This window comes from Erinaceus europaeus, chromosome 4 (genome assembly GCF_950295315.1).
Source record: "Erinaceus europaeus chromosome 4, mEriEur2.1, whole genome shotgun sequence".
Lineage (NCBI taxonomy): Eukaryota > Metazoa > Chordata > Mammalia > Eulipotyphla > Erinaceidae > Erinaceus > Erinaceus europaeus.
Window position 1 is genome coordinate 27,882,420 of NC_080165.1, and position 26,325 is coordinate 27,908,744.

Consider the following 26,325-nt stretch of genomic DNA (forward strand, 5'->3'; position numbering starts at 1 on the left):
ATTGTCTGGGGAGATGATGTCATGGCCGGAAAAAAGGCTAGAAAGCTGGGTCAGGAAAGAGAGTAGCTCCCAAATATGGGAAAAGTGTATAAATATTGTAGTCTGTAAACCCTGTCTTTTTAATTGCCAATCCTTTGGACCACTAAAATTTGACTATTTAATTCCAAGTATTTAGACTTTAGAAAAGCCTTTCTTCCCCAGTGTGATGACTTCACTGAATTCTTTAAATTATTTGGGGGTGGGAATTTGTTGTTGTTGTGGCCAGGTGTTGGGCTGCACCATGGAGAAGAGAGAGAGAGGAGGTCTGGAACAAGTGGGGTACACAAATCTTTATTATAGGATGGGGGGGGGTGGCTCAGGCCACGTGGAGTCAGCTGACAATGGCCGTCCCCACTACCTCACCACACAGAGAGAGAGAGAGCGACCCGAAGGAGCCCAGAGAGAGAGAGTGAGAGAGGGAGTCAAGAGCCCAGAGGGGGGGTGAGGGGGCCTTTATTGGGCGACAACCAGGGGTGACATGTGGGGGCAGGATTGGTTGAAGGGAGCACTCCTAGGATAACGTGGGGCATGGTAAAACCTGGGGGCGGAGACTGCATCAGAATAATTCCTCAGCATCATCTCCTCCTTTCCCTTTATATCTAAATGGACACAGTAAAGAAAAATGGAATGGAGCAGGCGCTTAAATGTTATTAAAGAGTGTCGTGCTCAGGTGGGAAGATGTAGGACTTTCTGTGGAGGAGGGAAGGCTTAAATGACTGCCAACCTTGTGAGATTTATGTGTCCCCCTGTGCTCAACCCCTCTTTAGAGAGAGAGACTTACTTGGAGGGACTCATCTCATAGGTTTAAGTGCAGCCTGCTCAACCATCTCTTCACAAAATTTCTACATCTTTTCTATCTTTCTACCTAGTAATAGCATAAGATGGTTCAAAGTCTGTAAAAGACTATCATGGAGCAGAAACCTTTTGGGCATAAACCTAAATGATATAACAAAACAGGAAGGGACAAGTAGGGGAGTAGTAAAAGCCAGTGTGAAGTGAAGGGAAGGATTGGTGTGTAAAGGAACGTTCCCTGCTTGGGGGGGGGGAGGGGCAAAGGTACATAATGAGGGGGAGGCGGGTTGGCATGACCCACCAAACAGAGGGGCTATTTGGCATTGTATAGTCCTCAAGGCAATAGTCTGTAAAGTCTATGAACTACTCAGGATCATTCTATGAAAAACCAGCAGCGTGAAGGGAAATAAGCTGCTTTAAAATTGTGTAAAATGTCTATAGGGTATGCCAGTAAGTCCGATACAAGTCTCCGTCCAAAGTAGATGGCTAGGGGAAGAATTGGCAGGGGATGAGATGCTGCATGAGGGAGGTCAGCCGCTGGAATTCTGCTTTTCTGTAGATAGCCAGCTGGAACCGCCAACACGTGACAGGAAAATCAGAAGCAGGAACGGCAAGTAGGCATTAAGAAAGTTCTGTCCTTGGAGTCTGTGTATCAGGTTCTTCAGATCGCATTGAGTGACATTTAGGGCTTCAGGGGGTGTGTCACTGTAGTCGTGCTGTCTAGTGGGTGATGTCAGAGTGTGCAGGGGTTCAGATGGTTTTTCCGGGATTCCTGTGAAAGAAACATAAACAATCTGCTTCTTGTGGTTAATTTGAACTTGTAACAAGTTAGAGGTTTATTTTATTTATTTATTTTTTTATAATTTATTTCTTTATTGGGGAATTAATGTTTTACATTCAACAGTAAATACAATAGTTTATACATGCATAACATTCCCCAGATTCCCATTTAACAATACAACCCCCACTATGTCATTCATCATCTTTCATGGACCTGTATTCTCCCCACCCACCCACCCACCCCAGAGTCTTTTACTTTGGTGTAATACTCCAATTCCATTTCAGGTTCTACTTGTGTTTTCTTTTCTAATCTTGTTTTTCAACTTCGGCCTGAGAGTGAGATCATCCCATATTCATCCTTCTGTTTCTGACTTATTTCACTCAACATGGTTTTTTCAAGGGCCTTCCAAGATCGTCTGAAAATGGTGAAGTCACCATTTTTTACAGCTGAGTAGTATTCCATTGTGTATATATACCACAACTTGCTCAACCACTCATCTGTTGTTGGACACCAGGGTTGCTTCCAGGCTTTGGCTATTACAAATTGTACTGCCAAGAACATATGTGTACACAGATCTATTTGGATGGATGTGTTGGGTTCCTTAGGATATATCCCCAGGAGGGGAATTTCAGGGTCATAGGGTAGGTCCATTTCTAGCCTTCTGAGAGTTCTCCAGACTGTTCTCCACAGAGGTTGAACCAATTTACATTCCCACCAGCAGTACAGGAGGGTTCCTTTGACCCCACACCCTCTCCGGCATTTGCTGCTGTTACCTTTTCTGATGTATGACATTCTCACAGGAGTGAAGTGATATCTCATTGTTGTCTTTATATGCATTTCTCTGACAATCAGAGACTTGGAGCATTTTTTCATGTGTTTCTCGGCCTTTTGGATCTCTTCTGTGGTGAATATTCTGTCCAAGTCCTCCCCCCATTGTTGGATGGGGTTATTTGTTGTCTTGTTGTTGAGTCTGGCAAGCTCTTTATATATGTTGGTTATTAAACTCTTATCTGATGTATGGCATATAAAGATCTTCTCCCACTCTGTGAGGGGTCTCTTGGTTTCTATAGTGGTTTCTTTTGCTGTGAAGAAGCTTTTTAATTTGATGTAGTCCCATAGGTTTATACTTGCCTTAGTCTTCCTTGTAATTGGATTTGTTTCATTGAAAATGTCTTTAAAATTTATGCGGAAAAAAGTTCTGCCAATATTTTCCTCTAAGTATCTGATAGTTTCTGGTATAACATCCAATCCTTGATCCACTTGGAATTTACTTTTGTATTTGGTGAAATACAGTGATTCAGTTTCATTCTTCTGCATGTTTCAACCCATTGTTTCCAACACCATTTGTTGAAGAGACTCTGCTTTCCCCATGTAATAGTCTGGGCCCCTTTGTCAAAGATTAGATGCCCATAGGTGTGGGGCCTCATTTCTGGGCTCTCAATTCTATTCCACTGGTCAGTGTGTCTGTTCATGTTCCAGTACCAAGCAGTTTTGATGACAATGGCCCTATAATACAGTTTGAGATCTGGGAGTGTGATGCCTCTGGTTCTGTTCTTTTTTCTCAAGATTGTTTTGGAAATTCTAGGTCTTTTCTGGTTCCAGATAAACATTTGTAGCATTTTTTCTATTCTCCTAAAAAATGTGCTTGGGATCTTGATGGGGATAGCATTAAATTTGTATATGGCTCTGGGTAATATGTTCATTTTGATGATGTTAATTCTTCCAACCCATGAACATGGAATATCTTTCCACTTCTTTGTGTCTTTTTCAGTTTCCTTCAGTAGTGACTCATAATTTTCAGTATACAAGTCTTTCACTTCTTTGGTTAGGTTTACTCCTAGATATTTTATTGTTTTTGTTGGTATAGTAAAAGGAATTGATTTCTGGATTTCAATTTCTTCTAACTTAGTGTTTGCATAGAGGAATGCCACTGACTTTTGAATGTTAATTTTATAGCCTGACACATTACTGTATTGCCTGATGATTTCCAAAAGCTTCTTGCTGGATTCCTTAGGTTTTTCCATGTATACTATCATGTCATCTGCAAATAAGGAGAGTTTGACTTCTTCTCTTCCAATCTGCATCCCTTTAATTCTTTGCTCCTGCCTGATTGCTATGGCAAGAACTTCCAACACTATGTTGAATAGTAATGGTGATAGTGGGCAGCCCTGTCTAGTACCTGATCTGAGGGGAAATGCTTCCAGTTTTTCACCATTGAGTATGATGGTGGCTGTAGGTTTGCTATATATAGACTCCACTATCTTCAGGAATTTTCCATCTATTCCCATTTTTGTAGTGTTTTGATCATAAAGGGATGTTGTATTTTGTCAAAGGCTTTCTCTGCATCTATTGATATGACCATGTGGTTTTTGGTCTTGCTTTTGTTGATGTGGTGGATCACATTGATTGATTTACGTATATTAAACCAACCTTGCATGCCTGGGATAAACCCCACTTGGTCATGATGAACAATCTTTTTGATATACTGCTGTATCCGGTTGGCTAGAATTTTGTTCAATATTTTCACATCTATGTTCATCAGAGATATTGGTCTGTAGTTTTCTTTTTTGGTTGTGTCCCTGTCTGCTTTTGGTATCAGAGTGATGTTGGCTTCATAGAAGCTGGCAGGGAGTATACCAGTGTCTTCAATCTTCTGGAAGACTTTTAAAAGTAGAGGTATTAGTTCTTCTTTGAAAGTTTTGTAGAATTCATTTGTAAAACCATCTGGTCTAGGACTTTTATTTTTGGGAAGATTTTTGATAACTGTTTCAATTTCATTAGCTGTGATGGGCCTGTTCATGTTATCCACTTCCTCTTTACTTAGTTTTGGAAGTTGGTAGGTATCTAGGAATTCATTCATTTCTTCCAGGTTCTCTAGCTTGGTGGCATATAGTTGTTCATAGAAGCCTCGCATGATATGTTGAATTTCTGCAGTGTCTGTTGTGATATCTCCTCTTTCATTTACTATCCGATTTATTTGGGTCTTCTCCATTTTTTGTTTTGTGAGTCTGGCTAAAGGTTTGTCGATTTTGTTTACTCTTTCAAAGAGCCAACATTTACTTTCATTGAATTTTTGTATGGTTTTCCTATTCTCAATGTTATTTATTTCTGCCCTAACTTTAGTGATTTCTGTCCTTCTGGTTGCTTTAGGATTCCTTTGTTGTTCTTCTTCTAGGTCTTTGAGATGTTCAATCAGGCTGTTTATTTGTGTCTTTTCTTGTTTCCTAATGTGTGCTTGTATAGCTATGAACTTCCCTCTTAGGACTGCTTTAGCTGTGTCCCAAATATTTTGATAGCTTGTGTCTTCATTTTCATTGAACTCTCGAAACATTTTGATTTCTTCCTTGATTTCCTCTTTGACCCAGAAGTTGTTAAGAAGCGTACTGTTGAGCTTCCACATTTTGGGACTGTTACTAATCTTTAGTTGATTGTTAAGTGTTAGTTTAATTCCACTGTGGTCTGAGAAGATGCTTGGGATGATTTCAGTGCTCTTGAATTGGCTGATGCTGTCTTTGTGGCCTAACATATGGTCTATCCTTGAGAATGACCCATGTAGATTTGAGTAAAATGTGTATTCCAGTTTCTTGGGATGAATGACTCTGAAAATGTCCAATAGTTCTAGTTTAACTATCGCTTCATTTAGCTCCCTTATGTCTTTACTGATTTTCTTCCTGGATGATCTGTCAAGTTGAGATAGTGGGGGGTTGAAGTCCCCTACTATGATTGTGTTACTGTTAATATATTGCTGTAGCTCTTTCAGTAGAAGTTTGATGTATTTAGATGGCTTCTCATTGGGTACATAGATGTTAATAATTGTTAAGTCCTCTTGATTGACTAATCCTCTGAGCATTAAGTAGTGCCCATTCCTATCTTTTTTAATCTTGTCTATTTTAAAGTCTATCATGTCAGATATGAGAATAGCTGTTCCTGCCCTTTTTTGTGGGCCATCGGCTTGTATGATAGTTTTCCATCCTTTCACTTTAAGTCTGTGTTTGTCTTGTTGAGTTAGGTGAGTTTCCTGTAGACAACATATTGTTGGGTTGTGTTTTTGATCCATCTTCCTACTCTGTGTCTTTTAATAGGTGAATTCAGGCCATTGACATTTATTGATATCAAAGATTAACGCCATTCTTGTAGAGTTTTAGAGTGTTTTGAAATATGTCCTATTTGTGGTGGTCTGGTTGTTTATAGGAGACCTTTCAGAACTTCTTTCAGGGCAGGCTTGGTGATGGTTGCTTCCTTCAACTGTTGCTTGTCTGAGAAGGTTTTGATGCTTCCATCTAGTCTGAATGACAGTCTAGCAGGATATAGTATTCTTGGCTGAAAGCCTTTCTCATTGAGCACTCGATAGATATCTTGCCATTCTCTTCTGGCCTGTAGTGTTTGTATGGAGAAGTCCGCTGCTAATCTTATGGGTTTTCCTTTGTAGGTGACTCTTTGTTTTTCTCTTGCAGCCTTGAGGATCCTTTCTTTATCCTTATTCCTTTCCATTCTAAGTATGACATGTCTTGGTGTCTTTAGGTCTGGGTTAATTCTATTTGGGACCCTCTGGGCTTCTTGAATCTTTATGTCTTTGGTGTTGTCTGGACTAGAGAAATTTTCAGCTATTATGGCCTGGAGAATGCTTTCTTCCTCTCCTTCTCTTTCTTCCTCTGGTAAGCCAATAATGCATATATTGTTTCTTTTGAAGTCATCCCATAGGACTCTGTTGTTGTTTTCAGCATCTCTTAATCTCTTTTTGAGATCTCTTACTTCTTTTTTAGTTGTCTCTAATTCATCCTCAATCTTGCTAATTCTGTCTTCAGCCTCATAGATTCTATTCTCTCTGCCCTCTACTGCTTTCTGGAGTTCACCTATTTTGTTGCCCTGCTCTGATACTGTTTTAGCTTGTTCAGCTAGTTGCCTTCTTAGCTCAGCCATTTCAGCTTTCAGCTCTCTAATAACCATGGTCGCATATCCTCAAGGCAGACCACGTGGTACATATCTTGTAAGTCACGATTATAGCTATGAGAACCCACAGTGTAACGAAAATTAAAGCATCTCTGAGAGCGTGAATCTGTCCCAGGAGATAAGGAGATAATGTCTGGGACATCTCCTCATAAAACGAAAAAATTCCCATGGTGGAGGGAAACGCAGGGCCACAGAGGTGGGCGGATGCCACTTACCTGTGTCTGGGCAGCTTTTAGGGACCTCAGGCCAGGCCACTATGCTGGGTGTGGGTGCGGAACATGATGGGCGCCAGATGTTGTTGTTGTGGCCAGGTGTCGGGCTGCACCATGGAGGAGAGAGAGAGAGAGGAGGTCTGGAACAAGTGGGGCACACAAATCTTTATTATAGGATGGGGGGAGGCCATGTGGAGTCAGCCGACAATGGCCATCCCCACTACCTCACCACTCAGAGAGAGAGAGAGCGCGACCCGAAGGAGCCCAGTGAGAGAGAGCGAGAGAGGGAGCCAAGAGCCCAGAGAGAGGGGGGGTGAGGGGGCTTTTATTGGGCGACAACCAGAGGTGACATGTGGGGGCAGGATTGGTTGAAGGGGGCACTCCTAGGATAACGCAGGGCGTGGTAAAACCTGGGGGCGGAGACTGCATCAGAATAATTCCTCAGCATCAGGAATTAATGGTCTACAATAAATAGTAAATACACTTGTTTGGTACATGTGTAGCATTTCTCAGTTTTCTGCAGGACATTCTAATCCCCCACCTCGGTCCTCCTCCGCCATCAGGCACCAGGACCTGAAAGCCCTCCCTGTCCCCCCAGGCTCCTTTACTTTGGTGCAATTCATCAAACCCAGCCCAAGTTCTGTTTTGTGTTTCCCTTCTGTTCCTAATTCTCAACTTCTGTCCATGAGTGAGATGATCCTGTATTCATTCTTCCCTTTCCGGTTTACCTCACTTAATATGATTCCTTCAAGTTTCATCCAAGATGAAGTGAAGAAGGTGAATTCATCATTCTTAATAACTGAGTAAGTTTCCATTGTGTATATATACTACAACTTGCTCAGCCACTCATCTATTACTGGACACCTGGATTGCTTCCAGAATTTTGCTATTACAAATTGTGCTGCTATGAACATAGGTTTACACAGATCTTTTTGGATGGGTGTGCTTGGTTCCTTAGAATATATCCCCAGGGGAGTCAGGCTGTAGCGCAGCAGGTTAAGCGCAGGTGGCGCAAAGCACAAGGACTGGCATAAGGATTCCAGTTCGAACCCCGGCTCCCCACCTGCAGGGGAGTCACTTCACAGGCAGTGAAGCAGGTCTGCAGGTGTCTATCTTTCTCTCCTCCTCTCTGTCTTCCCCTCCTCTCTCCATTTCTCTCTGTCCTATCCAACAACGACAACAACAATAATAACTACAACAATAAAACAACAAGGGCAACAAAAGGGAATAAATAAATTAAATAAATATTAAAAAAAAGAATATATCCCCAGGAGAGGAATTGCAGCATCATAGGGTAAGTCCATTTCTATCCTTGTGAGAGTTCTCCAGACTGTTCTCCACAGAAGTTGGACCAGTTTACATTCCCACCAGCAGTGCAGGAGGGTTCCTTTTCCCCCACAACCTCTCCAGCATTTGTTGCTGCTACCTATCATTTCTGATGTATGACATTCTGTGAGTTTCTCATATATGACCACTATATGAGGTGGTTTCCTTCTACTACTCTTTTATTCGTCATTTTTACTCTGAAATTATTTTGGTGTTAAGTTTTTTCTCCTTCAGTGTGATGACCTTATAAGCCCTCCCCCTTATTATTCTAATATATTAAGTAACATGAAGTCTTGGTGGGTTCTCAAATGTTGAAGCATCATTGCATTAAAGAGATAAATCCAATTTGACCTGATGTATAATCTTTTCACTATACTGTTGAATTTACTTTGTTCTTAATTGAGAATTTTGCATCAATATCTGTAAGGAATATTGACCTGTGTTTTCTTATCTTGTGGTGTGTTTTCCTAGTTTTTTTTTTCCTCCAGGTTTATCACTAGGGTTTGGTGCCTGCACTCAGAATCCACTGCTCCTGTAGCCTTTTTTTCTCTCAATTTTTTTGGATAGGATAGAGAGAAATTGAGAATGGAGGGGAAAATAGATAGATAGATAGATAGATAGATAGATAGATAGATAGATAGATAGACAGACAGACAGATAGGCCTGCAGCCCTGCTTCACTACTTGTGAAGTGACTCCCCTGCAGGTGGGGAGCTCAGGTCTCAAACCTGAATCCTTTTGCAGGTCCTTGCACTTAACCCAGTGCGCCACTGCCGGCTCCCCTCCTGAGTTTGGTCTTAAAGTTACCCTGCCTTCATAGTGTGACTTTAGAAGTAGTTCCTTTTAAATGCTGGGGTCTGGGGAGAGACCTGAAAATGACCAGTCTTCTTTTTTCTTTTAATAATTAACTTTGTAAAAGAGGAGAGAGAGACCAAGACATCATATTCTAACAAATGTGCTAGGGATTCAACCTGGGCCTCAGATATGTAAGGTTGCTGGTATTATTTATTTATTTTTCTTTAAATGCTTGTTAGAATAAGAACAAGAATGTAGCTTCACATGTCTGATATCCTGGCTTTTGACCTCAGCACCAAAAAAATTAATTTTTTAAAATGTTACAATAAGCAGTGAAATTATCTGAAATTTCTTTGTTGTGAGGATCTTGACGACTGACTCAATCAACTAGCTAGTTTTAAGGCTCTTCTGGTTTCTTTTTTCTTCATGATTCACCTTTGTGGCTTGTGTGTTTCTAGGAATTTGTCAGTTCTGGTTAGGTGGCCCAATTTATTGGCAACGGTTGTTGGCACTCATCTTGTAATCATTTTGATTCTATACAACCAGTACAGTATTTCATTCCTCACTTCTCTTTTGAGTTTTGATTCTTCTCCCTTGAATCGAGCAAGGAATTAGAGCAAAGACTCACTTGAAGAGTGTGTCGGAGTTAAGCAATATATATATATATATTTACTTATTTTAGATGCCAGAGAAAGGTCACACAATTCACACAACACACAGTCAACCCGATACCTTCTCCTTACTTAATAACTGTTCGCAGGTAAGGCTCAACATGTAGTCACCACCCGCTGTGTTGCTGGGCGGAGGTCCTTTGTCTGCTGGTGCACCAGATGAGCGAGGGTCCCTGGAAGCTGGGGAAGCGGTTACTTAGCCTAGCCACGTGTGTCTTAAGTCTTTATCAGCACCGGAAGCATCCCGGTCAGTAATGGTGGAAGTGCTTCATCCAGCTGATTTCTGAGCCTTTACTTATACTTAGCTTGTGCCTCTGGTTTCAAAGTTACATCTCTATTGGGCAATCAGGTTCGGGTTGAGTCATCCTATGTATACATATGTTTCTGCCTATGTTAGGTTTGGGAATCCAAGGAAGACACCAAGAGACCAGAGTGAAGTAAAAACAAAGAGTCTTTATTTCTAGCCCGGACTAGGGCCAAAAAGACTTGAGTGGCTGACGCAGCAGCTCTCCCAGTATTCGACCCCCACTCTAAGTCCTGTTAAGGCTTCTATAGGGATCAGAATGAATAGTCTATGTGACAAAGCTCAGGTCTACAAAGTAACTACATGATAGTTTTACAATTGTGGTCATCTATCACCTGCATATGGGGGAAGTTTTTTTTTTTTTTTTTTCACGACCTTGTGATTATCCCTCTTCTTGACTTCAGGCTCCCGGGAGGTTTCTTTCTCACCATCTGGTCCTGTAGTTATCTCTTTCTCCCCAGGCTCAGTGTCTGTCTTATAATTGCTTACTTAACCCTTAAGTCACTAGAGTCTAGGCTTACCTATCTTTTAATCACCATTTTACATTTATTTTTCAGCTCAACTTCTACACCCTTATCACACTATGTTACTATAGTTACTATAGTTATATGTTCACTACATCTCTATTCCTTAGTCAACTTATTTAAAGCTCCTTCAGATAACAGATCTTTTCACTCTATTTTCATTCCTATGTTGTTTCTCCTGCTCCAATATGTACTGTCTTCTTTCTTCTAGCTATATGTCTCAACTGTTCATTTTCTTTATTGTGGGGGGATTTATTTATTTATTTATTTTTGCCTCCAAGGTTATTGCTTGGGCTGGTTGCTGGCACCACGACTCCACTACTCTTGGCAGCCATTTTTTTCCATTTTATTGAATAGGACAGAAAGAAATTGAGAGAAGAGGGGAAGGTAGAGAGGGAGAAAGATAGACACCTGCAGACCTGCTTTGCTGCTTTTGAAGCTTCCCCCCTGCAGGTGGGGGCTGGGGGGCTCGAACCCGGATCCTTGTGTGGGTTCTTGTGCTTAGTACCGTGTGTGCCTAACAGGTTAGTGACACTGACTGTCCTCCTTTTGGGATTTACTTTAATGAGTGACAGAGCATTGCTTAGCTGTGGCACTTTTGTGGCATCAGCAATTGAACCTATGATGTCTGGGGCCTTGGGCATGAAAATTCATTTCAGAACCACCGCACAATCTCCTTGGCCATTTCTGGTTTCTTACAGTGTAAAGTCAGGCTGTCATTTTGATACCTTTTTTTTTTTCCTATAAGCATTTATAATTATGCCTTCCTACTTGACATTGTTTTCATGGTATTCCATTGTTTATATTTGTGTGATTTTCATTTTCACTTGTCCTGGCATTGCTTTTTATTTCCCTTTTTGATTTCTTATTTGCTCCACTGATTGTTCAAAAATGTCATTTGATTTACACAGATTTGAGAATTTTATTTTTGATGGTTTGTGCTCGATCCTGGTACACACACAGGACTTTCTAGTTTGACCTGCTTCTCAACACTGTGACTTTAAGAACATTTAAAGATTTCCCTCCCTTCCTGAGCAAAGAGTGGTGGGGAAATTGTTGGACTTGCAAAGTGTAGGTTTATAATTCCTGAGGCTCCACAGCTGCTGGATATAACCTCTAGCTGCTCTCTTCCAGCTCCTGAGAAACTGCCAGTCTGTCTTCCAGGCCCTGAAATGCGGAGAGCACTGCAGAGAGGGGCCTGGGAGATGCTTGGGATCTTAGAGGGAACCCACCCTGAGAAGATGAGAGCTCTCCCTCAGGGCCTGGATCTGAGACACAGTTTCAAGAAATACAGTTGGGCCCCCTCCAGGGTAGAGAGCAAACACCTGGCAAGTAACAGCCATCTAGACCATCTCCTTGGGAGATGACGACCTTTTCTAAACCACTAGAATGACTGGTTTAAGAATCAAATTAGATGACATTTGTTGAGTACAATCTGTGTGTTTCAAATGTACTCTTTGAAATTAAGTTCAAGGTTAACCCCCAAGGGGTAGAAAACTGTCTTTCTCCTGAGGATTCTGCTCTCTGCTATGTTTATCTTTCTGTCCACCCCCCCCCCAGTCCCATCTTTCTCCTTTTCAAAGCAGTCTTTCGTCTTAACATTGGGCAAGTATCGATCCATACCAAACACTACATATCCATTGATGAGAGAGGATAGGGGGTTCCAGAACACTAGCACATCATAGAAGGGGTATCAGGGGCCAAGGCTGGGCTCTCAGACATTCAAATATTGTTCTCCATCAGTATTTCACCTTGCCTGTAGCTCCATTATCTTTTTTTTTTTCATGGCATTGCAGGTTTGTTTATTAATATCTAGGGTAAACTTTGGCAAATGACAATTCCTCTATTCAGATGCACTTAGCATTGTGTCCACACGGTGGCAGCAAAGGGTAGCAATCCAGGCTGTTTCTAGGCATTTTGTGGACTGCTGAGAACATTGGATAGAAATAGCTGGGCCAGCAGGATGGAGTTCCTAGTAAGCCTTCCAGCCAGCACCTTTCAGTACAGTTCATGTGTGGCAGGCGGGGCCCCCAGGAAAGGCACCCTGGTTCTGAGTGACCCCTTCAGTTTCCAGCCTTCACTGTAGCTTCCTCCACCTCCCTGACTAGGCACAGCTGATGTTGGATGATTGACCTCCCAGGCTCCACAGGAACCCAGGGCTTTTCCACCTAGTGGCTTCTACCTCTCCAGAATTCTATTTAAAACGGATTGTCCTGAGGCAAAAGTGCTCACAGAGTTACCTTGCAGATATTGTTGCTCAGTTCTTTCTAATTGTTCATGGAGATGGATGAATGGTCCAATAAAATTCTAGGGATGAGAAATTGAGTTTTTTGGATCAAAAAACTCCTGATTTAAGAAGTTTGAATCTCCACGTGAGTAGAGAAAATGCCATTCTTTAGAGGGCCTGTCTGAGGCAAAGCTGGAGCCTAAGGTGCAAGGCTGTTGCATGAGTCCTTTGTCTGAGAAGATGCTTGTGGAAATGGAAATGTGGGAATCTGAACAAAAGTCACAGCACCTCAAGGTTACTGAAAAACAGAGTTTTATTCTGGCACCAGAATCAGCTCCTGCTCCAGGGTCATTTCTGGACCCTGGTGTTCAGTAAGATTTCCCTTTTATACAAAAAGAAAGGTTGACCAAAAAAAAAAATTCCCATTATGCATACGGGGACTAAGAGATGGGCAGAGGTTGTAAAGGTCAAAGGCTGTCAGGACTTTTACTTTATGCCGGTCCTTGTGCTTTGCTCCACGTGGGCTTAACACGCTGCACTACCGCCTGACTCCCAGGACTTTTACTAATACCAGCAGCTGGCTTTAAATCTGCCAGGGCTTTTACAAACACCAGGAGAAAGAGAGGGTTAGGTTACGGATTTACAGGGGGACTTAAAGGAGCCAGTTGCCATTCATTTCTATGCACTACTTCAATGGCCTTAAAAGTGTTCCAAAAGCAGGGCTGGCCCAAAGGGGCCTTTTGTAAATGAGCCTGGGCTGGCCCATGGCCTCAGGGCAACAGAAGCAAGGTGTTGTTGTTTTTGTTTTTCCTTAATTGCCACCAAGCTTACAACTGGGGAACAGCCTGCGCTGGGAAACTACAGCTCCTGTTGGCTAATTTTCCCTTTTTTTTTTTTCAATCTATCATTTTTGTTGAGGGGAGATTGGCATGACAGACTCTCAGAATGGGGGACAGATGTTGTACCCCCCTTATCCTTTAAAAATTTGATAGGAAAGAGAGAGATTAAGAGAAGAGCAGTAAATAGGGAGAGAGCTGGGGGCTGGTTAAGCTCAAACCTGGGTTTGAACCCTGCTCACTACCTGCAAAGAGGATACTTCCTAACCAGTGAAGAAGCTATTGCAGGTGTCTGTCTTGCTTCCTTATTTGGAAAATGTTGATTAAAAGGATTGTTAGTGGGGGCTGGGCTGTAGTGCAGCAGGTTAAGTGCAGAGGTCAAGGACTGGCATAAGGATCCTGGTTCGCGCCCCAGCTCCCCACCTGCAGAGGGTTGCTCCTTACGCAGTGAAGCAGATCTGCAGGTGTCTATCTTTCTCTCCCCCTCTTTGTTTTCCCCTCCTTTCTTTAATTTTATCAGTCCTATACAACAACAACAATAACAACCACAACAAGGACAACAAAAAATGGGAAAAAATAGCTTCCAGGAGCAGTGGATTTGTAGTGCCAGCACCAAGCCCCAGTGGTAACTCTGGAGGCAAAAATTAATTAATTTTTAAAAAAGAACTGTTAGTGTCTCAGGTGCAGAGTCTTCATTTAAAAAAAATAATAGAGCAACTCTGACTTTGTCCTGTAGTGTGTATGGGGTTATTTTAGGTTTTGTATAGAAATTTTTGTCGTGCCCCTGATTGTAATTCTAGAGTGCCAAATAAGCATGATTTGACTTTTACATTCATTCAGAGCACTGCACAGCTGGATTGTGCTGGTACTGAGGATTGAGCATGGAACCTCAGAGCCTCAGGCATGGAAGTCTTTTGTACAACCATTATGGTGTCTCCCTAGCACCTGTAATTAAATTTTTGGAATTGATGGGCCTTGAGATTGCAGAGTGCTGGGACGCTGAACACACTCCTGTGAGACCAAGGGGTGCTTCCTGACAAAGCCACGATTCTCTCTTCACTGCCTGTCTTTCTCATTCTGTGCACAGTATGCGAGTAAAAATCTGAAGCCCTCTCGTTGTCTTAGCAAGGTTCAATTAAAAGAGATATGTAAAAAACATCAATCGATGTGGCTTTGCAGAGAAAGCAAGCCAGAATCACAATATATGTACCTCAGACGTAGTCTTTGAAACCAATTCAAGGTTATCTCCCAAGGAGCAGGGATGTTTCTTTTCACTCGCACTACTGCTCTGTGAAGTGTGTGCCTTTCTATGATCTCAGTCTTTCTGTTTTTCTGAGCACTCTGTAGGCTCTGTATTGGGCCTGTGTCCAGTCTTTTAAAACACTGTCTCTCCCTGTCATGAGGAAAAGAGTTCCAGAGCAGCAGCCAGCACAGGCAAGGGCAGAAATCAACTCGAGACCTCCACCCACGCGAGACCTGCTCTCCGCTCTCCATGGTTCTAGAGTGTGGACTTCTCTTACCAGATGCATTCTGCAGCACTTCCACCAGGTGGCAGAACAACACCACATTCCTAGTCGTTTCTAAACATCCTGAATTATTAAGAGCATAGGTTTGGTACACAGTGGATTTTAAAAAGTGAATAGTGCAGAAGACTCAGTCAACAGTGATCTCTCTGATGCATTGAACAGACAGGCTTTAAGAGTTGTTACTGACTACTAGTAGTGGCATGGTGGATTTATTTAGCTCATAAGAATGAGGCTCTTACTTTGACCCCTAGCACTGCCTTTTCCAGAGTGTTGTCTGACCTCTCTTGCTTCTTCTCTCCATATCCATATTACTTTTGAATTAGAAGTAAAAGAAAAATCAATATTTAGAAATAGAATTGTTAATGTTTATTAAAGTTTTCTCTACTTTATAATCACCTTAACTGCAATTAGTTGCCTGCAGAATTCCACAGATCCTTATTACTTTTTTAATTAGATGGAATATGTCAATGCAGGGCTAAGTGGTCAAGCACTTTGTTGAGTGCACATTTTACCATATGAATGGACCCAGGTTCGAGCCCCCACTCTCTACTTTCAGGGAGGAAGCTTTATGAGTGGTAAAGCAGAGCTGCAGGGGGTCTCTCTGCCCCACTCTATCTCCCTCTTCTCTTTCAATTTCTCTCTGTCCTACTTAATAAACAACAGTCAGAGAGAGAGAGAGAGGAAGGGAGAAAGAGATGATATGTGGAGTGGTGAATTCCTTGTGCAGGCACTGAGGCCCAGTGATAAGTGTTGAAAAATTAAGGTGTGAGTCAGAGGGAGAGATATGAGCAGAGGAAGATTCACGTAGGAGAGAGAGAGATGTTGAGACAAGGAGTCACACCACATCACAGCCCCACCCCCAGTCTCTTCCCCCGTGCAGGTGCTCTCATGTGGGGTGGGGTGCTCAGTGCGGGGACCTCAGACTGTCAAGACCTGCTCACCACCACTCAACACTGCAGCGTTTGCTGTTATTTTTTGAATGAATTTCAGTAGTTATTTATTCATTTATATTTTATAGAGACAGCAAATGAAAGGGAAGGGGAGGGAATGTAAAGGACAGACATCTTTTTAAAGGATAATTATTTGTGACTGGATAGAGAGAGAAATTGAGAGGTAGTGGGGAGAGAGAGGAGAGACAGAGAGATAGCTGAAACCCTGCTCCACCACTCATGAAACTTCCACCCTGCAGATGGGAAGATATACACTTAACACTGCTTCACCTTTTGTAAAGATTCCCCACAATGAGAGGGATGAGGGGCTCAAACCCTGTTCCTTATGCATGGTAACGCATGTGCTCTTCCCGGCACACCAACCCCTGCTTCCCAGGTATGTTTATGTCTAAAGAATTCATGGAGCTTATGGATCTCTATTTGCATGCATTCTGAAGCATGTCCACTTAGTGGCAGCAGAACACCCATCAGGTTCTTCCTAGGCCTTATGTGCAACTTGAGGAGCTCAGGCTTTGTACACAGTGGATTTGACCAAGTGAATTGCACAGAAGCTCCAAAATTCACTACATGCAGCTGATTAGTTGACATCAGGAAGATGGGAGAGGTGCTCCAAGAAACTCACTCCCTGGTGGAGGCACAAATGTAGCAATACATTGTCTCTGAAACTCCAGAAATAAACGCCAAGATCACACTTGCTGAGCAAGCAGAAAATGAAGAGAAATCACACCACGGAAGGGAGCAGTGCTCACTGTGTTGGCTGCTCTTCCTCTCCGGCACACCGTGACACAGATGGGAAGAAACTGTCATGCTTTATTTTTATTTTTTCTTAGGAGAGAAAAAAAATTATACTGGGTGCTTAGTTTATGGCCATACCACCCTGAATGCATCTGATCTTGTTTGAACTTGTTTCTCAAATTGTGGAAAGCTCTCCAACTTTGTGCTTTAACATTTGGTTTGGAGAAACTGAGAGAGATTAATGCATACATGATCACAAATCACCGCATAAAGTTTACTAAAGACAGGCATCCTTGCAAGCAAACCAGCTTGTTACAGTAAAATCTCCCTACACATATTTTTACATATTTTATACAAAATCTCCCTAATAGAGTAGAGAGATTCCATCTCTCTTATTCCTAGAAACATATGTTATAAGTAGCTGATAAGAATGATGTCACCTGGGAACTGGGTGCAGTGGGTTAAGCGCACATGGCACAAAGCTCAAGGACCAGTGTAAGGATCCTGCTTGGAGCCCCTGGCTCCCCACCTGCAGGGGAGTCGCTTCACAGGTGGTGAAGCAGGTCTGCAGGTGTCCATCTTTCTCTTCCCCTCTCTGTCTTCCCCTCCTCTCTCCATTTCTCTTTGTCCTATCCAACAATGACATCAATAACTACAACAACAATAAAAAAAACAACAAGAGAAAAGGGGGGGAAAGAATGATGTCAACTTTCAGAGAACTTTCTATGATTAAGTTAAAGAACTGCATTTATTATGTTTTCCCTTAAACAAATTCTCTTAGTTCATAAGTAAAGGTGAAATGTCTTTCTTTGAACAAAATATGCCAGGGAACCACATTCCATAAAAGATGCAAAAAATGTGGAGCTTTGTTTTTTGTAGCCTGCTATATAAGAGGATAACAATTAAATTCTCTTTATAGAAGTTAATAAGATTTTGCTCTTATATCATTTAAGTTAAAATAGAATATTTTACCTCACACCATATTGCCCAACAAAGGTAGTCCTATAAAAGGAAGAAAAAATGCCAAGGGTTTATTCAGTTCAATATGCTGAAACATTAAAGGTACAAGGTTTTAAGTTAGAAAGGTACAAGAGAAAGCAATTAATTTTAGACTCTGATACAGTCATCTGAAGATTCCTTGAGAAAAAACTTTTGAGTAGCAGTTGAGAAAGAGAATTTCAAGTCAATATAGAATGTCTTGGATATAAGTAGTAAATTATGATAAAAAGCATATGCATACCTAGTCATTAAATCTATTAAATCATATTAAATTGCATATACCAATCAAACTCTTTACAAATAATTGCTGCCCAACCTTTTTAAAAGATATATTTTATTTTAACGAGAGGGAGAGATAAGAGAGGAAGACACAGAAAGACTAGATCACTGCTCAGCTAGGGCTTATAGTGGTGCTGGGGATTGAACCTAGGACCTCAGATCCTCAGGCTTGAGAATTTTTTGCAGAACCATTATGTTGTTTTTCCAGCCCAATATATATATTGTCTCTAGGGTTATTGCTGGGGCTCAGTGCCAGCACTATGAATCCACTATTCCTGGTGGCCATTTTTTTTTTTTCTGTTTTGCGGGACAGGACAGAGAGAAATCGAGAGAAAAAGGAGAGCTAGACAGGGAAAGAGAAAGATAGGCACCTGCAGACCTGCTCTGCAGCTTGTGAAGCTTCCCCCCTGCAGGTGGGGGGGGTGGCTTGAACCCAGATGTTGGTGCAGTCCTTGCACTTAGTACTACATGCACTTAACTGGGTGTGCCACTGCCCAGCCTCCTCCAGCTCAATACTTTTAAAGCGTTAGTATTTTATACTGTATTTATATATTTATTGGATGGAAACAGAGAAAAATTGAGAGGGAAGAAGCAGACAGAAAGGGAGAGAGACATCTGCAGCATTGCTTCACCATTTGGGAAGCATCCCCCTTGCAGGTGGTGACCAGGGGCTTGAACCCAGATCCTTGCACATTGTAATTTGTGCCTTCAGCCGGGTGTACCTGGTTTTTAAATTTTATTACTTGTTAAGCAACCAAGGTATTGTTATTAGAAATGAGGGGTAAATAGGAGGTAGAGTCCTTGGTGGCTATTCTGCCAAAATTAGAAACACTGGGGACAACATATAGATATGGATAGATATCGATATATAGAGGTATAGATATATAAGTCTTCCAAAACAAACTTGCTTCTTTACTGCCAGAAGGTTGGAGACCAACAGACCCTGAGGTGAGAAGCAGGGGCACTGTGAAAGCTTCTCTATGTGTGCCCAAGTTTAGGGTCACATTCTCAATCTCTTGTCTTGATGCCAAAAGTCAGGGTACAATGACAAAGAAAGAAACAAAAAACAATATGAAGAGACTCCTATAGATGCTGCTCTGGAAAATCGACAAAAGCAAAGGCCAAAGTGGTCAGCAAGGAGAGATTTATTGATGCTAATGGTTTGGGCCAGGATCACTTTGAAAAGATCCAGCCCGGAGCTCAGGTATGTTTCTGCCAGGGTGTTTATAGCTTTAAGTATATGCCCATCGGGTACTTGGCTCCATTTCATTGGTGGGGAGTGAGGCAAACAAGCAAGGAAGGAGTACTGAGCTCATCACTGCAATTAGCTTCTGGAGGTTACAGGGAAGCGGCCTCTGGTCATCAGCTGGAACATCTGTCAGGCTCAGGACAATCTGTTCTGTTTTATCAGCCCTGTTTCCTGATCCCAAGTTCCATCTCGATACCACATACTGTGTGTGCCCAAAGTTAAGCACATTCCAGACTCCTGTCTTGGTGCCAGAAGTCAGGTTACCACTCACTAAAGAGCCCAGGAAGCCAGGGTACTATGAACAACCCATACTCTGAAGAAAGAAAGAAAGAAAGAAAGAAAGAGAGAGAGAGAGAGAGAGAGAGAAAGAAAGAAAGAAAGAAAGAAAGAAAGAAAGAAAGAAAGAAAAACCCGTGAAGAAATCTATGAAGCTGGGATACTCTGAAGACACCAGTTTGTACACAAGAAACTTGTACACATGCATTTCCTGGCTTTCTGCTGCCTAAAAGTCATCTTTGAACACCATCTTGGCACATACAACTTCCTCAGCAGATTTAGAGGGGTAGATGGAAACTAAAAGCCTTGCTTGACTCTCTCAGTGTACAGATAGCAAAATGCTAGAAAATAAGGACTATCTCTGTACAGAGAGTTCTGGCAACAAAACTAATTTTATGATCTGTGTAAACCCATACCTTTAAACACTAGTCTAAAGTTTCCAAAAATAATGTTTTGACATAGCCTTTAAAATAAGGATAAAGACAAATGGGGGATTGTAGCTGAGCAGGCAGAGATAAAAATATGAGTATTAAGAAATGCAGCAGCTACTACTGTTAAGATATTGGTGTATATAATATTGCTTATTAGTGTTAAAGAGATTTTTGGTCTTCAGCTACTAGTGGGGGAAAAAAGAACTCTACTCTAATGAACATTACTACAGAAAAAGAATGAAAATATCTTCTGCATCCTAGCATGGGCACAGGGCCAATTAACATTCATATTGTCAGGCTAAAACCTTGGTCTCCTGAATAGCTACTTACTGGTGTTTGCTGCAGGCTGAGTGTCTGTTGGAGGAAGACACCTGACTTCATCTTTTGTTTGTGTTGGCTGCACTGTGAATGTCTGAGGAAAACACAAAGCGTAGAAGTGAAAAACTATGAATTGAGAGAACCAAGGAGGGAAGAGGAAGAGAATCTGAGAATGGAACCTCTCTGTTCTTCTTGGGCAATGCATTTCTGTCTTGTTTTTCCTTTGAGGTTTTCTCTTTTCTTTTTATAAAGTTTCTTTGGGGTTTTTCTCTTTTCTTTTCATAAAGTTTCATTTAATTTATTTATTTAATTAATTAATTTATTTTGCCTCCAGGGTTATCTCTGAGGCTCAGTGCCTGCACCATGAATCCACTGCTCCTGGCAGCCATTTCCCCCCATTTTTATTGTTGTTGGATAGAACAGAGAGAAATGGAGACAGGAGGGGAAGACGGAGAGGGGGAGAGAAAGACAGACACCTGCAGACCTGCTTCATCCCTTGCAAAGCGACCCCCCTGCAGGTGGAGAGCCAGAGGCTCAGACCGGGGCCCTTGAGCAGGTCCTTGCGCTTTGTACTATGTGAACTTCACCAGGTGTGCCGCTGCCTGACTCCTGTTTTTCTTTTTTTGTTTGTTTGGTTTCCTTACCAATATATGTGTATTTTTGATAATAAATTTTAGAAATATAACTTTTTGGACCCTGTTTCCATCTTGCTATGTATGACTCATTTTAAATGGAATTTGGAAGAGTTAGAAACCACAAACTAGAAAAAGTCAAGGTCTCCTGTGGAGCCTGGGAAAGTCAATTAGCCAACAGTGTGCCCTTTTGTAGTGAATCCTGTGTGAAAAGTATGCACATGCTGGTTAAGATCTAGCCATTGAATTTTTTCAGATAGCCATAAAATTCTGCAGAGCACACACAAAGAGAAAAAAAGTTTGCAAAGTCCAAAGTATACCTTGATTATAGTGGTGTGTGTGTGTGTGTGTGTGTGTGTGTGTGTGTGTGTGTGTGTGTGTGTGTGTGTGTGTGTGATATCATGAAAATATAATAGATCTACTGAGCAGGGAGGCACACTTCTGGTCATGTGAAATGAAAAATCCGCAGGCAAAGAATGAAGGGGGAGGAGAGAAAACTGCTGTGAGTGGTGGACTCCCACTTCTGCATTCCAGCGCCCTGAGTGGAAACCTTGGCGGACTCCGGACTCCGTAACCAATCCAGTCCCACCCTTTGATTCTGTCAGGCGCTGCAGGACCTCAAGGACGCTACTTACTCCAGACTCTGCTACAGCGCCAAAATGTCTCCTCGCCCAACTCACCGCCCTCCTGTCCAGGATAAACAACATGGATGCCCTCAGAGAACACAGTCCCTTCTTCAGCCCACAGACAAAGATGCTACTACTTCCCCTCCCACTCTGAACCTCATGCATACCTGTTGTAACTCCCTCTCAGAGTCAGGACTTCTCTCTCCCCCTCTCCCTCCCCTACTCTTCCTCTTCAGTCTACTTGAAGCAAGTAAACATGACATTTAAACAAAAACACTTCACCTCCTCTTTCCTTGGACTTAGTCTGTGCTAGGTACCTCCCTCATTCCTCCCTTCTCTCCTCTAAGAGCAAGCCATGTGTAATTGTACAAATGAGAAGCAGTTTGACACTCCTCAGACAGTGTGGTGGTTTCAAGTTGTTATCTAGGATATGGAGGGAAAGATACTCAATTGTTGATTGAGTGGCTGAGACAGACAGAGAAGGTGCAGAGAAACGCAGCAGCACCCTTCCCCCAGCATAGGGCTTTGCCAGGATCCCTTGGCCTCAGCTATGCATGTCAGGGCAAAGTGTGACCTTCAGTTTGCCAAAATCAAATCGAAGTTAACATTGCCTGAGGTTCCATAAAAAGCTACCCGATTACTGAGCCTCATCTGCCAAAATGCTCAGAGGAGGGTGGTTACCTGCCAGGTGCTTGCTCTCCACCCTGGAGGGGCCATTGCATTTCTTACAACCTGAATCAGATCCCAGGTAGCCCTGGGTTAGAGCTCTCATCTCTTCAATAATTGGCTCCCAGTTTTATCTCAAGACCTTCTCAGGCACTTGTGGATTTTGCTCTTTTCTATCTTTATATTGAGGGATTATTTGCAAATATAATACAAGCAACATGGCAGTTACATAGGAGTCCAAAGAGAGAGCCTGGTCAGAGGCCCAGTCCTGTAACTGCAGAACCTCAGGAATTCCAGCCCTGTACTCTCCAAGATCAACAGTGCCACTCTGCAGCTCTCGAGAGAAATCTAGGCTGAGTGGTGGCACACTGACAGGTGCACACATTGCCATGCACAAGGACCCTGCTTCAAGCCACCAGCCCCACTGTGGAAAGGGGGGAATTTTTCACAAGTGGTGAAACAGTATTGCAGTTGTCTCTCTCTCTCTCTCCTCCCATTTATCTCACCCTGTCCTCTCAGGCTCTCACAGTTCCATTGAAAGAAAAAAACAGAGGCAGAGGCAGAGAGAAAGAAAGGCGAGAAAAATTACTGCCAGGTGGGTGGTTTTTCATACAGCAATAAGACCCAGTGATGATCCTGGCAGCAGTTTAGAAAAAAATATATGAGAAAGGAAATCCTTAAAGGTTCTTCAAGGTGTGGAACCGGGAGAGGGCGCATACCAGTTAGTGCCCACTTCACCATGTGCTTGCTCCTGGATTCAAGTCACCACATGAGAGACAACTCACTGCACAAGCTTCAGAGCCATGCTGTGTTGCCTCTACTCCTCTTTCTTCTTCTTTATCCACATACATCTATTTCCACATCGACATTTCTAACTTGACTTGTTCCCTATCTCTAAATTAAGAGGAAAAGTAAGTCAGCCATCATCTCTGGAATCTTCCTGTTTGTTTGTTTTTTTCTCTAGGATTATTGCTGGGGCTCAATGCCTACATTGCAAATACATCAGTCCCAGTGGCCATCCCTCCCCCCTTTTTGTTTCCATTTGATTCAGTAGGACAGAGAAAAATTGAGAGAGGAAGGGGAGAAAGAGAGGGAGAGAGAAACAAACCTGCAAACCTGCTTCAACTGCTTATGAAGTGTCCCCCCTGCAGGTGGGAAGTGAGGGCTCAGACCCAGATCCTTGCACTTAGTATTATGTGAGCTTAAGCAGATACACCACCTCCACCGCCCAAGTGTCTCACTAAAGAAATATTACCATGAAAAAGGAATAAGTAAACAATATCATTTCTAAATACCAAGTTATTCAACACATTATAGGAAAAACTAACATTTTCTGAACAATCTTCGATTCGTACATTAAAAATCTACTATGTGCCCATCTGCATGTTAGCTATCAGTCTCAGGCAAACGTTAATGAAGTCATGGGCCCTTGGAATAGATCTAAAATAGACTTCCTGGCTTCTCCAAACATGAAAACCCCAAGTCTCATCTATACTTTTACCTTCAGCTTCCTGATTATTAAACAATTTGTTCTGCTTTATGTCTTTATGCTTTTCAGATACCAAATTGCAGACACTTCTATGATACCATCCTGACTTTCCTGGACAGATAGACCTCACCAACATGTCCCAGCCTCCCCCAGAGCCCTAGCCCACTAGGGAAAGATAGAATCAGTTGGGGCTATGGAGTGACCTGTCAACACCCAGGTCCAGTGGAGCAATTACAGAAGCCAGACCTTCCATCATAAAGATCTTTCTGCACACCATAAAGATCTTTGGTTCATACTCCCAGAGGCATAAAGAATAAGGAAACTTCCAATGGATGGGATGGGGTGTGGAACTCTGGTGGTGGAAATTATGTGGAATTGTACTCCTCTTATCCCACAATCTTGTAATCATTATTAAATCATTAATAACAAATAAATAAATATATACATAAATACATAAATAAAAACAACTAAAAAAATCCACTGTGTGCAAATTCAGGTTTCTCCATAATCCACAAAATACTTAGAAGCAACCTGGACTGTGGTGTTTTGCTGCCATTAGTAGACATACATCAAAAGGCATCTGAATAGAGGGAAATCTATAAACAACAACACTGTAGTTTTTAGACATAAGTAAATGCACATGTAAATTCATTTTAAAAAACAATAGAGCAACTGTGGAGGAGACTCAGTGGGAATACTCAGCCACCCCAGGAGAGCACCTCACAGGGGAACATTCACCAGAGGCGGAGCCACTGTGAGAAGTCTCTCCTGCAGTTTCTCCGTCTCTTTCTCTCTCTCTCTCTCTTACATGCACCTCCCATGTCTCTCTCTCCCTTTGCAACTCACACCTGCTAAATTAAGTTAAAAGGCAAAAGCAGTGGATCAGGATCTGTGGGGCCCTGCAGATACCTTAACCCAGGTAAAATAAAGAGTGATTGCGAGATTAAATAAATTAAAACAAATCCTAAAGACAGTTTATACAACACATCATAGAGAGAGAAAAAAAAAACCCTGTTTTCTGAATAATTCCTGTAACTGACAGATTAATACCCACTGTGTATAGTCTAATTTTCCACAGTCCGCAAGATTACAAGCATGAGTAATTACAGTGTTTTGCTGCCGCCTTGTGGACATGTCACAGAATGCAACTGAATAGATTGTGATACATTCCCCAATGACTAAAGAGATATATTCATTTCACACAGCATGGGGAAAAAAAAAAACACTTTTCTGATTATTTTTGTGGAAGTAGCACCTTAGAATCGACTATGTACAAATCCTGAGCTTGCCCTAGATCGGAAAATGATTAGATACAGCCTGGACTGTAGTGTTTTGCTGCCTCCTGGTGGACACATCACAGAATGCATCAGAATAGAGAGAAACTCATACACTGCCAACATTGTTCCTAACTGTTCATAGGTAACATCATCATCAATAATGATAATAATGGTGATAATAATAATACATGTGGAGAGGTGGTCCAGAAGTGGAGGCAATTTTGACGTCTGAGGTCCCAGGTTAGAGTGCCCTGGCAGCACATAAAAGCGACAACACAGGCAAATATTCCCCAGGCGCTGTTCTGTGGTGGCACCCCCTCCTTCCACAGACCTATTCCTCTGTCTCCCTATCTCTATCTATCACTCCCACTCTCTCTCTAAGTCAAAAGGCAAAGAGCGTGAATCAAGATCTGTACAATCCTGCAGATGCCTAAACCCAGTGATACACTAATGGTTAATTAAGTTGTAAATACATTGTTAAATGGATAAAAACGAATTTAAAGAAGTTAATCCACCAAATCATAGGGAAAAGGACTGTTTGCTGGGTAATTAAATGCATTGTGTCCGAAGCCTGAGCTTTAGCTATATAGCAATATGCTTAGAAGTCACTTGGATTGCAGTGTTTTGCTGCCGCCTTGTGGACCCGCTTCAAATTGCATTTGAATAGACATTTAAAAAAAAAAACAACCTCCCAATGTCGTCTGTAGATATTGATAAATACATCTGTATTTATACAATCTGTAACCTTATTAAAAACAATAAAGCACCAAGGCAGGTGGTTGAGTGTGGAGATAAGGTCTTGAATGAGTGGGCTTCAGGTTTAATCCCTGTCTCTCCTATGCTGACTATTGCTCTAGAACCCTTACCCTATTTACATGAAGAGATAATGTTTTTTTTAAAATTTTATTTATTTATTCCCTTTTGTTGCCCTTGTTGTTTTATTGTTGTAGTTATTATTGTTGTTGTCATTGTTGGATAGGACAGAGAGAAATGGAGAGGAAGGGAAGACAGAGAGGAGGAGAGAAAGATAGACACCTGCAGACCTGCTTCACCACCTGTGAAGCTACTCTCCTGCAGGTGGGGAGCTGGGGTTCGAACCGGGATCCTTATGCCAGTCCTTGTTCTTTGCGCCACCTGCGCTTAACCTGCTGTGCTACAGCCCGACTCCCAAGAGATAATGTTTTAAATGAGTGGGGCAGGCCCCATAAAAAGACTATGGAGTGCTCTTGAACAAAGGAAGATTCTGAGACCAAGGAAAGGATAAGTAAACACTTGAGAGCACTAGCCCCAGGTAAAGGGAAACATCCCCGCTTCTTGGGAGATGACCTTAAATTGGTTTCAGATGACATTTGAAATGCATATATTATCATCAATCACTGTCACTCCAGTTTTGGTAGGGAACCAGTCATCTCAGTT

At 42.1% G+C, this 26,325-nt stretch overlaps 1 long non-coding RNA gene across 1 annotated transcript; it reads right to left on the reverse strand.

Annotated features, from left to right (window-relative positions):
* Positions 1 to 9,998: 9,998 nt before the first annotated feature.
* Positions 9,999 to 11,885, reverse strand: LOC132538260 (uncharacterized). The gene is made up of 2 exons (XR_009549661.1): positions 10,298 to 11,885; positions 9,999 to 10,244 (listed from the first exon to the last, which is right to left on the reverse strand). It is a non-coding gene; the product is annotated as an uncharacterized LOC132538260 (long non-coding RNA).
* Positions 11,886 to 26,325: the final 14,440 nt, after the last annotated feature.